Consider the following 10,085-nt stretch of genomic DNA (forward strand, 5'->3'; position numbering starts at 1 on the left):
TTGTGGAAGGTTACCCGAAACATTTGACCCAAATTAAACAATGTGATGAAAGAAATAAAATCTGAAATAAATCACTCTACTATTATTCTTTATAATTTCACATTCTTAATTAAAATAAAGTGGTGATCCTAACTGACCTAAGACAGGGAATTTGTCCTAGGATTAAATGTCAGGAATTGTGAAAAACTGAGTAAATGTATTTGGCTAAGGTGTATGTAAAATTCCGACTTCAACTATAATAACTTAATTTTGCCAAGGATGCACGTCCTATATACATGTACTATAGTTATTCCCACGCATGAGATTCCCACATTGTAGCCTGTACATTGACTATATTCACTGATCATGTACTCTTCCTTGGCAAATAAAGGTGCGGTTCAGGTATGAATCGGAGACATTATTTTTCAGTCATATCAAACTCCATTATTTGAATGATGCTGTGTCTGCATGTATGTATTACAATTATACTGTACACTTCAACAGTGTTTACCACTCCTGCTCCTGGGACCTCAATGATTACACATTGTAACTATGCAATAGACTAGGATTGATTTGTAATTCATATATAGAAAAAAACTATGCATATGTAACTCCCTGCATTAATCTGAGGACACAGGATAGTATTTCAATGAGATACTTCATTTCAACCAGTGGAGAATGTGAACCGCTTTATTGAAAGAAGTTCATTATCCAGGTGTTATAAATACATAATAAATGCATTATAATTATGATCATTGTAATATTATAAATACAAGTTCAATCTGTACTTCAATGTACATATGTTGTGCATTATAAAGCGAGGAAGAAAGACGAGGTGGGGAAAGATGTGTAGAAGACAGAAAGGGAAAGAGGTAAGAACAGCGGCAGACAGCGTATGATTAATTAATTACAGTGCTACCCTAATATTCTCTCAATTCATCACAATTGCAGTGTCTCCTAACCAACCTTCGGGCCAACTGGGGGCCCAAGGCTATCTTAAGAGTGGGTGAGGTGGCGATGACGGGACTGGCTTCCTCTCTCACATCAAAATATACCTGCAGACAAGTGACGAGTGATGGATAGAGAGAGCATGATTAAGCCTTGTTTTTTATTCTAACACGGTCAGTCATCATAATCATCATCAAGTGGCTACAGAGTACTTTATGCTGAAAAACAGACACACGAGGACAGACAATAGAAGATAATGTCAATAGAAGATACTGTATGTGACGCAGACATCTATCGGAGTGTACCTGAAACATTTAAATATAGAGGGCTATGTGTCTCACCACTTGGTTATTGCAAGGCTAACCCAGGGAAATAATGACTGGGCAGCAACAGATAGCAACAGATAGTCCAGTGAAAATGGCTGTGTTTATGTGGTGTAAATCTGAAAATTAGCAGCTGACATCTTAAGGGTTTGACGTTGTGCCTACAGTATTCAAGTAGTAGGGGTGATTTCCAGTAAGCACAAGGTCTGTTGGTCTGCCCTTCCCAACACAGTCACAAGTGGACATTTCCATTCAACAGTGAGAACAAGTTAATTCAATGATGTCTTTGATTGATGTATAAAATGCTTCCTGGATAGTTTGTTGTATCTGGGGGGCTGGCAGGAAGTAGAAAAGCAGTTTCCTTGAATGTCCTGATTAAATGGCGATAACAAATCCAAATCACTGGGTGAGGTCTGGGGAGACGGGTTTGTTACATTTGGAGAAAAAAAGAAGCATCTTTGCCAGCTGCCTCAACAAGAAGGAATGTCTGGCTGGGTAAACAGACATCACTGGTACTAATGAGGAGCAAGTCACCACACACTGAGTGGACAGGCAGTCGATACAGAGGACCTCCAGAATCAACGGGCACACTACTATTTGATCCAGATTTGGGCCCATATTCATAAAGCATACCAGAATGCTGATCTAGGGTCGGTTTTGACATAGGAGGGACATGATCCTGGATCGGGACTCCTACTCTGAGATGCTTTATAAATACAGGCCCAGATCTGTGTTTAGGTGTGTGGTTAGTGAACAGGCACCGCTTAATAAATGATCCCATTATTAATGTCCTTAATTTCTGCCAGTAGCCTATGGACAGAGCATAAATGTGAGTCCAATCAAACCAGGTCAACTATAACTGGATGTGCAGCATAATGCTTTAGAGGGTAATTCTTTAAGGGGGTTTCAATTATTCCCATGCTATGATGACTGTGACAACCCTGAACCAGTCCTGACCAGTCAGTCCTGTTCTGTCTGATGCCACCAGGCAGTGATGTTCTGAATCCACCTCAGACACTGTGCTTCTTTCCAAATGGCACCATATTCCCTATATAGTGCACTACTTTTAACCAGAGCAATGCTCAAAAGTAGTGCACTATAAAAGGAATAGGGTGCAATTTGGGATGTAGCCTGTGCTTCCCTTAGCCATCACAGGACTTTCTCCTATAGAGCTCCATTTTTATGGAATGGTCTGCCTACCCATGTGATAGATACAGACTCGGTCTCAACCTTTACGTTTTTACTGAAGACTCATCTCTTCAGTGGGTCATATGATTGAGTGTTGTCTGGCCCAGGAGTGTGAAGGTGAACGGAAAGGCTCTGGAACAACAAACCGCCCTTGCTGTCTCTGCCTGGCCGGTTCCCCTCTCTCCACTGGGATTCTCTGCCTCTAACCCTATTACAGGGGCTGAGTCACTGGCTTACTGGTGCTCTTCCATGCCTTCCTTAGGAGGGGTGCGTCACTTGAGTGGGTTGAGTCGCTGATGTGGTCTTCCTGTCTGGGTTGGCGCCCCCCCTTGCGTTGTGCCGTGGCGGAGATCTTCGTGGGCTATACTCGGTCTTGTCTCAGGATGGTTAGTTGGTGGTTGAAGATATCCCTCTAGTGGTGTGGGGGCTGTGCTTTGGCAAAGTGGGTGGGGTTATATCCTGCCTGTCCGGGGTATCATCGGATGGGGCCACAGTGTCTCCTGACCCCTCCTGTCTCAGCCTCCAGTATTTATGCTGCAGTAGTTTATGTGTCGGGGGGCTAGGGCCAGTCTGTTATATCTGGAGTATTTCTCTGATGTAAGAAGGGCTATATAAATAAATTTGATCACAGTAGAACCATGGTGGTTGCAGAAAGGTTTTTGTATACGTTCTCGATCCAGTCAGACCCTTTCACAACCTCTACTCCACCTATACTGCTATCTGCAGGGCCTAACAGGCTGACTACACCGCTCGCATCGCGTGCGTGAGAGTTGCAAAATACATTTAGAAATCTATATTATTCAATTATTGCGCCAACGAGCGTCTGCATTGCCATGGGCTATAATAGAAGTCAGTCCTATTTCTGACGCAGATCACGCTGCAAGTCCTGCCTCTCCCATTTCCTCATTGGTTTATAGAAGCAGGTATACCCACGTGCGTGACTGAAAGACGAACGAGGTCGGGGACGGTAATGCATCTAATTTATGAAAGTTGCCAATCGCAAAGTCAAGAGAAGAAAAAGCCTGGAAGGAAGAGAGATGACTAGAAACGATTAGTTTGACCGTTTTGTATATGGATTAATAGTTGGAGTTGAGGACCTTGTGCATTTCAGGTAAAATAACAACTCAATGTTTATATCCCAGGACAAATTAGCTAGCAACAGCAAGCTAGCTAAATAGGACGAATTAGTTAGCAAGTGCAAGCTAGCTACCTTGCCATAAAGGTTTAATGCTTTTTGACCTAACCCCAAATTAATGTAATTGGTTCAGAGTTTGTTTTGATATTTTAACCTGTGTGTCGTGATCACGTTTGTTGTGGGGGGACAACATACATTTATGCACAATGGCGCATGATGGCACACGCGCACAGACGGTTTGGGTTCCGTGTAAGACACACTACTGGAGAAATGTGTGGTACAGTACTTCACTGAAATGGCTGAGTAGGCTTTCCTTCCACACCCCAACGTAACCTATTGGAGACTTGCAGTGGTGGAAAAAGTATCCAATCATCATACTTGAGTAAAAGTAAAGATACCTTCACAGAAAGTTACTCAAGTAAAAGTGAAAGTCACCCAGTAAAATACTACTTGAGGAAAAGTCTAAAAGTATTTGGTTTTAAATATACTTAAGTATAAAAAGTAAGTGTAACTGCTAAAATATACTTAAGTATCAAAAGTATAAATCATTTCAAATTCTGCAAAGCAGACGGCACCATTTTCTTGTTTTGAAAATGTATGGATAGCCAGGGGGATAGCCAACACTCACACATTACTTACAAAAGATGCATTGGTGTTTAGTGAGTCCACCAGACCATAGGCAGTAGGGATGACCACATGTTCTCTTAATAAGTGCATGAATTAGACAATTTTCCTGTCCTGCTAAGCATTCAAAATGTAACGAGTACTTTCGGTTGTCAGGGGAAATGTATGGAGTAAAAAGTTAATTTTCTTTAGGAATGTAGTGAAGTAAAAGTTGTCAAAAATAGAAATAGTAAAGTAAAGATACCCAAAACAACTACTTACAGTAAGTAGTATTTTAAAGTATTTCATTTAATTACTTTACGCCACTGGAGACTCGATATACCCTGGGTCAGTTTCTGATCTGAATGATGTCCTCAGGTTCTCTCGATGCTCCAAAGGGCTGTGACAAGGTTCATTATAGTGCATAGAGCCACAGGAGGTTAATGTAGGAAGAAATGTGCCATATAGCATGAGCATTGCTATTGTAATAATTTGTGATTGTTTACATGATATGACATTGTCACGCCCTGATCTGTTTCACCTGTTCTTGTGATTGTCTCCACCTCCTCCAGGTGTCACTTATTTTCCCCAGTGTATTTGTCCCAGTGTTTCCTGTCTCTCTGTGCCAGTTTGTCTTATATGTTTTCAAGTCAACCAGCGTGTTTTCCAATGCTCCTGTTTTCTATTCTCTTTGTCCAATCTTCACAGATATGACCCTTGCCTGTTTATTCTGGACTCCGTACCCGCCTGCCTGCCCCTTCTGTCTGCCCTGACATCAAGCCTGTCTGTCATTCTTTACCCCTTGGACTCAGAATCTGGTTTTGACCTTTTGCCTGTCCAAGACCAGCCTCTTGACTTCTCCTTTTGGATTATAAATAAACTACAAAGACTAACCATCTTCCTCCTGTGTCTGCATCTGGGTCTCGCCTTGTGCCCTTATAGTACGAACTGGCCATGACAGACACAGCAGACTTGGACCAGCTCCGCCACACTGTCTCCCTGAATGGAGCCACTTTTGGGAGACATGAGGAGTTGTTACAGGACCTTCTGGAAGGGCTCCGTTCCTTGACGGAATGCCAAAACCAAGGGATTAAAGAGATTATGGAGCAAATCAGGGAATTAGCTCAGAGGCTGCCTCCTACCTCTGAGAAACCCCAACCACACAGTATTTTTTTCCCCTATTAGTGGTGAGCTTGTACAGCCTACCCCGGCTCCCCGAGAACCCGCTTACCACCTCAGGAGCGATATTCTGGGTATCCCGGTACCTGCCTGGGTTTTCTTTCTCAGTGGTCTCTTATTTTTGAGCTACAGATATCTTCGTTTCATTCAGGCCAATCTAAAATAGAGTATGTTATTACGCTAATGTCGGGAAGGGCACTCTCCTGGGATACGGCAGTTTGGGAGCAACAATCCGCCATTTGTTGTCTTCTGGAGGATTTCATGGCAGAAGTGAGGAAGGTATTCGATTCTACATAATCCAGGAGAGAGGCGGCCAGTAAACTTCTTGAATTACGTCAAAACTCCCGTAGTGTAGCAGACTACGCGGTTGATTTTCACACATTGGCCTCTGAGAGTGCCTGGAATACAGAGTCTCTTTTTGATACTTTCTTCACTAATTATCTGAGGTGGTAAAAGATGAGCTAGCTGCTCAGGAACTACCGGTGGACCTCGACTCCCTCATTGCCCTCACCATTAGAATTGATGGATGCCTAAGGGAACGCAGGAGTGAGAGAAGGTCTGGTCTCGGGCACATTCGTTCATCTGCAATGGCTCGCTCACCTTTCGAAGGAATCCAGAAGTCTCCAAAGGCTGTTTTTCGGAGAGGATCCTAAGCCACCCGAGTTCCCTCGAGAATCATCGACAATGGGTGAGTCTGAAACACCATAACCTATGCAACTGGGAAGAGCTAGATTATCGCCATGGGAACGTTCACGTATGATTTCATTGCTACCTGTCCTGTGAGGAGACCTAGATCATTAGTAGGTACAAGTACTCTGGTGAGTCAGACTGGGAATTCCCTAATTCCAATTACCTGTACCCCTTTTGCTGTTCTGCTGTGTGGAGACCAGTCAAAGTCCTTTCGGGTGCTCATTGACTCTGGGCTGATGAGTTTCATGGACGCTACCCTGGTATCTGAACTAGGTATTCCCACTCAACCCCTTTCCGTTCCCAAGGATGCCAGAGCACTGGATGACCGTTCCATTGGCAGAGTCAATCAAAGCACATTTCCCATGACTCTGCGGACATCTGGTAATCACAGTGAGTCAATACAGCTGCTTCTCATTGTCTCCCCACATCCCTATAGTTTTGGGATTTTCTTGGCTCCAGGAGCACAATCCCAATATTGACTGGACCACAGGTTCAATCCTGGGTTGGAGCCCGTTCTGTCACTCACACTGCCTAAAGGCGGCGCACCCTTCCCCTAAACGTCTGCCTTCAGGGTTCACTCTGCACTGACTGAACGCTAACATTGAACGCTCTATGTCCTCATGGGTGGACAGGGTGGATAATGGCAGATGGAAGACAGGGTGGTGCGGCAGGTGCCACTTCTCGTATGAATGTTTTTATTTTATCTAAAACATCAGGTGTACGCCGACCCCAGCTAAGTAACTCATGCAAAGAGTTAAAGTGCAATTATGTGTTTTATCTCCAGTACTTTGCCATGATTGTCAGTTATGTAGCTGCTCTACTGATAATCTCAGTGCATCCTTGCTGGGATGACACAATCAGTCTACTACCGGAGAATATCAACACCATAGAGGACAGTACACAGCATACCATAATGTTCTGTATAATGGCCAAGTCTACCTCGCTCCCTATTCCACTGAACCGCTTAGGCGTAACAAACACAAATCCAACATTTATCGGAAACTTTTTAATTACCTGTTCACTACCCTCCTACTCAGTCCTGGGCCTAACATCACCGAGCCAGCGATACTCACCGGAGTGGAAAACAGTGGATGGCCTCCTCCACTGATCGTTGCCACTGTGGAAGTGGGTGAGTGCTATGGTCCCATGGTTTCTCTCGACTCACCCGGCTCCAGGATATATTTTGACTCTTCAAACATACAAGTCGCTATATGAGATCCCTGACTCTGCTTCTGGTACGCAAGCTGTTTTAATTAGTTCCCCTCATCCAGCGCAGGCGGGAGGGATTGTTAATTACGCTACCGAACTGCCCCTAATCAAAACTAAACAAAACTGCCTAAACCCAGCCGTCAGAAAACACAGGAAATTTAACTTTTTTTCAATGTGTCAATCACTCTCGAGCCATCTGGGACCTCGAGCTAAGCCCAAGGGACGACTAGGGGGGCACTTGAACATTCGTAGTGTCATTGTAACGTCTGTAGTCGGTTGAAAAAGGAGACCAAGGTGCAGCGTGGTAAGCTTTCATGATTTTTAATCAAACTGAACACCGCAACAAAATAACAAAGTTGAACAAAACTAAACAATTCGGTCAGGTGCAAACACAAGACGGAAAACAACTACCCACAAACCCAAACGAAAAAGGACAACTTATATATGATCCCCAATCAGAGACAACGATAGACAGCTGCCTCTGATTAGGAACCACACAAACATAGAAATAAAGAAACTAGAATGCCCACCCTAATCACACCCTGGCCTAACCAAAATAGAGAATAAAAACCTCTCTATGGCCAGGGCGTGACAGTCATTCCAAAAAGTGATCCAATTCAACATCTACTCACAGACTATTCCTCTGCCTCTCAGAGACATGGCTCCATAAAACCTCTCCTTATGCTGCTTTGATTGTGCCTGGCTACAATGTCTTCAGGAGAAACAGAATTGAAGGAAGAGGAGGGGGTCTGATTTATATTAAAGAACATATCCGATGTAAACAAATTGAGTGGTCATGTGATAATGAACTAGAATGTGTTGGCCTGAACGTTACACTGTCTCCCCAAATGTCTTTTACCCTTATTGGAATGTATAGGCCACCTTCCACCAAAAGTCTGTTTTTTATCAGTTTAATAACATGCTTAGGGAATGTGATTTTGGGAAAGAGGTCATCTTAATGGGAGATTTTAATATTAATTATGAAGACAAGTCTTGTAGGAAAACCCTCAAACGGATCACAAATACCTTACACAGCTAGTTAAAGGGCCAACCAGGGTGACTTGTTGCTCTAAAACACAGATTGATTTGGTGTTGAGAAAGCCCTGGATAACGATGTGCTCCCGGCCATGTTGAATCGGTTTGTTTTTGTGTACCTCGATGACATCCTGGTTTTCTCCCGTTCTGCCCAGGAACGGGAGAAAATGTTCTCTAAGTGCGACAGGTTCTTCAGTGCCTTCTGGAGAACCAGTTGTTTTTTTAAAGCGGAGAAGTGCGAGTTCCACTGGTCCACAATCACTTTTCTGGGATACATCATCTCTGAAGGGAATGTTCAGATGGATCCGGAAAAAGTGAACGCTGACGGATTGGCCCCAACCCACATCCAGGGTGCAGCTCCAGCGGTTTCTGGGGTTTGCTCATTTTTACCGCCGTTTCATTCGGGGCTACACAAACCTGGCGGCTCCCCTCTCTGCACTCACCTCTCCCAAGGTACCGGTCTCATGGTCCCCAATAGCAAACAAGGCTTTTGTGGATTTGAAGCAACGATTCACCACTGCCCCCATCCGCATCCATCTGGATCCGACCCGTCAGTTTGTGGTGGAGGTTGTCGCTTCCGAAGTGGGAGTAGGGGCCGTTCTTTCCCAGCGATCCGTCCAGGACCAAAAACTTCATCCCTGTGCCTTCATGTCCCATCATCTCAACTCGGCGTAGAGGAACTATGACATTGGCAACCAGGAACCCCTAGCAGCAAAGATGGCCCTGGAGGAGTGGAGGCATTGGTTGGAAGGGGCGGAACATCCCATTTTGGTTTGGACCGACCACAAGAATTTGGAATATCTTCGCACAGCCAAGTGCCTTAACTCAAGGCAGGCCCGGTGTGTTATGTTATTCACTAGGTTTAATTTCACAATTTCCTACCGCTTAGTGTCCAAAAATGTGAAGCCGGATGCACTTTCCCGCCTGTACAGTTCTGCTGCCACACCCTCGGTATCAGAGACCACTCTCCCTGCCTCATGTTTGGCGGCTGTGGTTGTCTGGGGTATTGAGGCTCTGGTTCGCAAAGCACAACGTTCCTGGATGTTCGTTCCTGATCCGGTCCCAAGTTCTGGAATGGGCTCACTCCTCCAGGCTTACCTGTCATCCTGGTGCTCATCATACCCTGGCTTTCCTCCGACAGCGCTTCTGGTGGCCCACCATGGCTCCTGATGTCTCGGCCTTCGTTGCCTCATGCATGGTGTGTGCCCAAAGCAAGACTCTGCGGCAATCTCCGTCTGGTCTCCTTCAGCCACTTCCTGTTCCTCATCGCCCCTGGTCTCATATTTCCCAGAATTTTGTCAACGAGCTTCCTCCGTCAGATGGCAACACCACCATCCTGATCGGGGTCCCAAGTATACATCCTGATTCTGCAAGCCATTCTGCACCCTTATCGGGTCTTCGGCCAGCCTGTCCTCCAGGTTTCATCCCCAGTCCAACGGCCAGTCGGAGCAAGCATATAAAGATATGGAGACGGTACTCTGGTGTCTTGTTGCCAGTAACCCCACCACCTGGAGTCAGCAACTGGTCTGAATGGAATATGCCAGGAACACTCCCCTGCTCGGCTACTGGACTATCCCCCTTCGAATGCTACATGGGATATCAGCCCCCGCTCTTCCCTGCGCAAGATACCTTCAGCCCAGATGTTCGTCCGTAGCTGTGGCTTTTCTCAAGACAACCTCCTGGTATCGTCGACAAGCAGACCGCCACTGGACTCTGGCTCCTCGCTATCGGACCTACCCCTCTGGATAGAATCCCATAAACTTTCCCCGCATTTCATTAGTCCTTTCCCCATTTCT

The sequence above is a fragment of the Oncorhynchus kisutch genome, linkage group LG3, assembly GCF_002021735.2.
Source record: "Oncorhynchus kisutch isolate 150728-3 linkage group LG3, Okis_V2, whole genome shotgun sequence".
Lineage (NCBI taxonomy): Eukaryota > Metazoa > Chordata > Actinopteri > Salmoniformes > Salmonidae > Oncorhynchus > Oncorhynchus kisutch.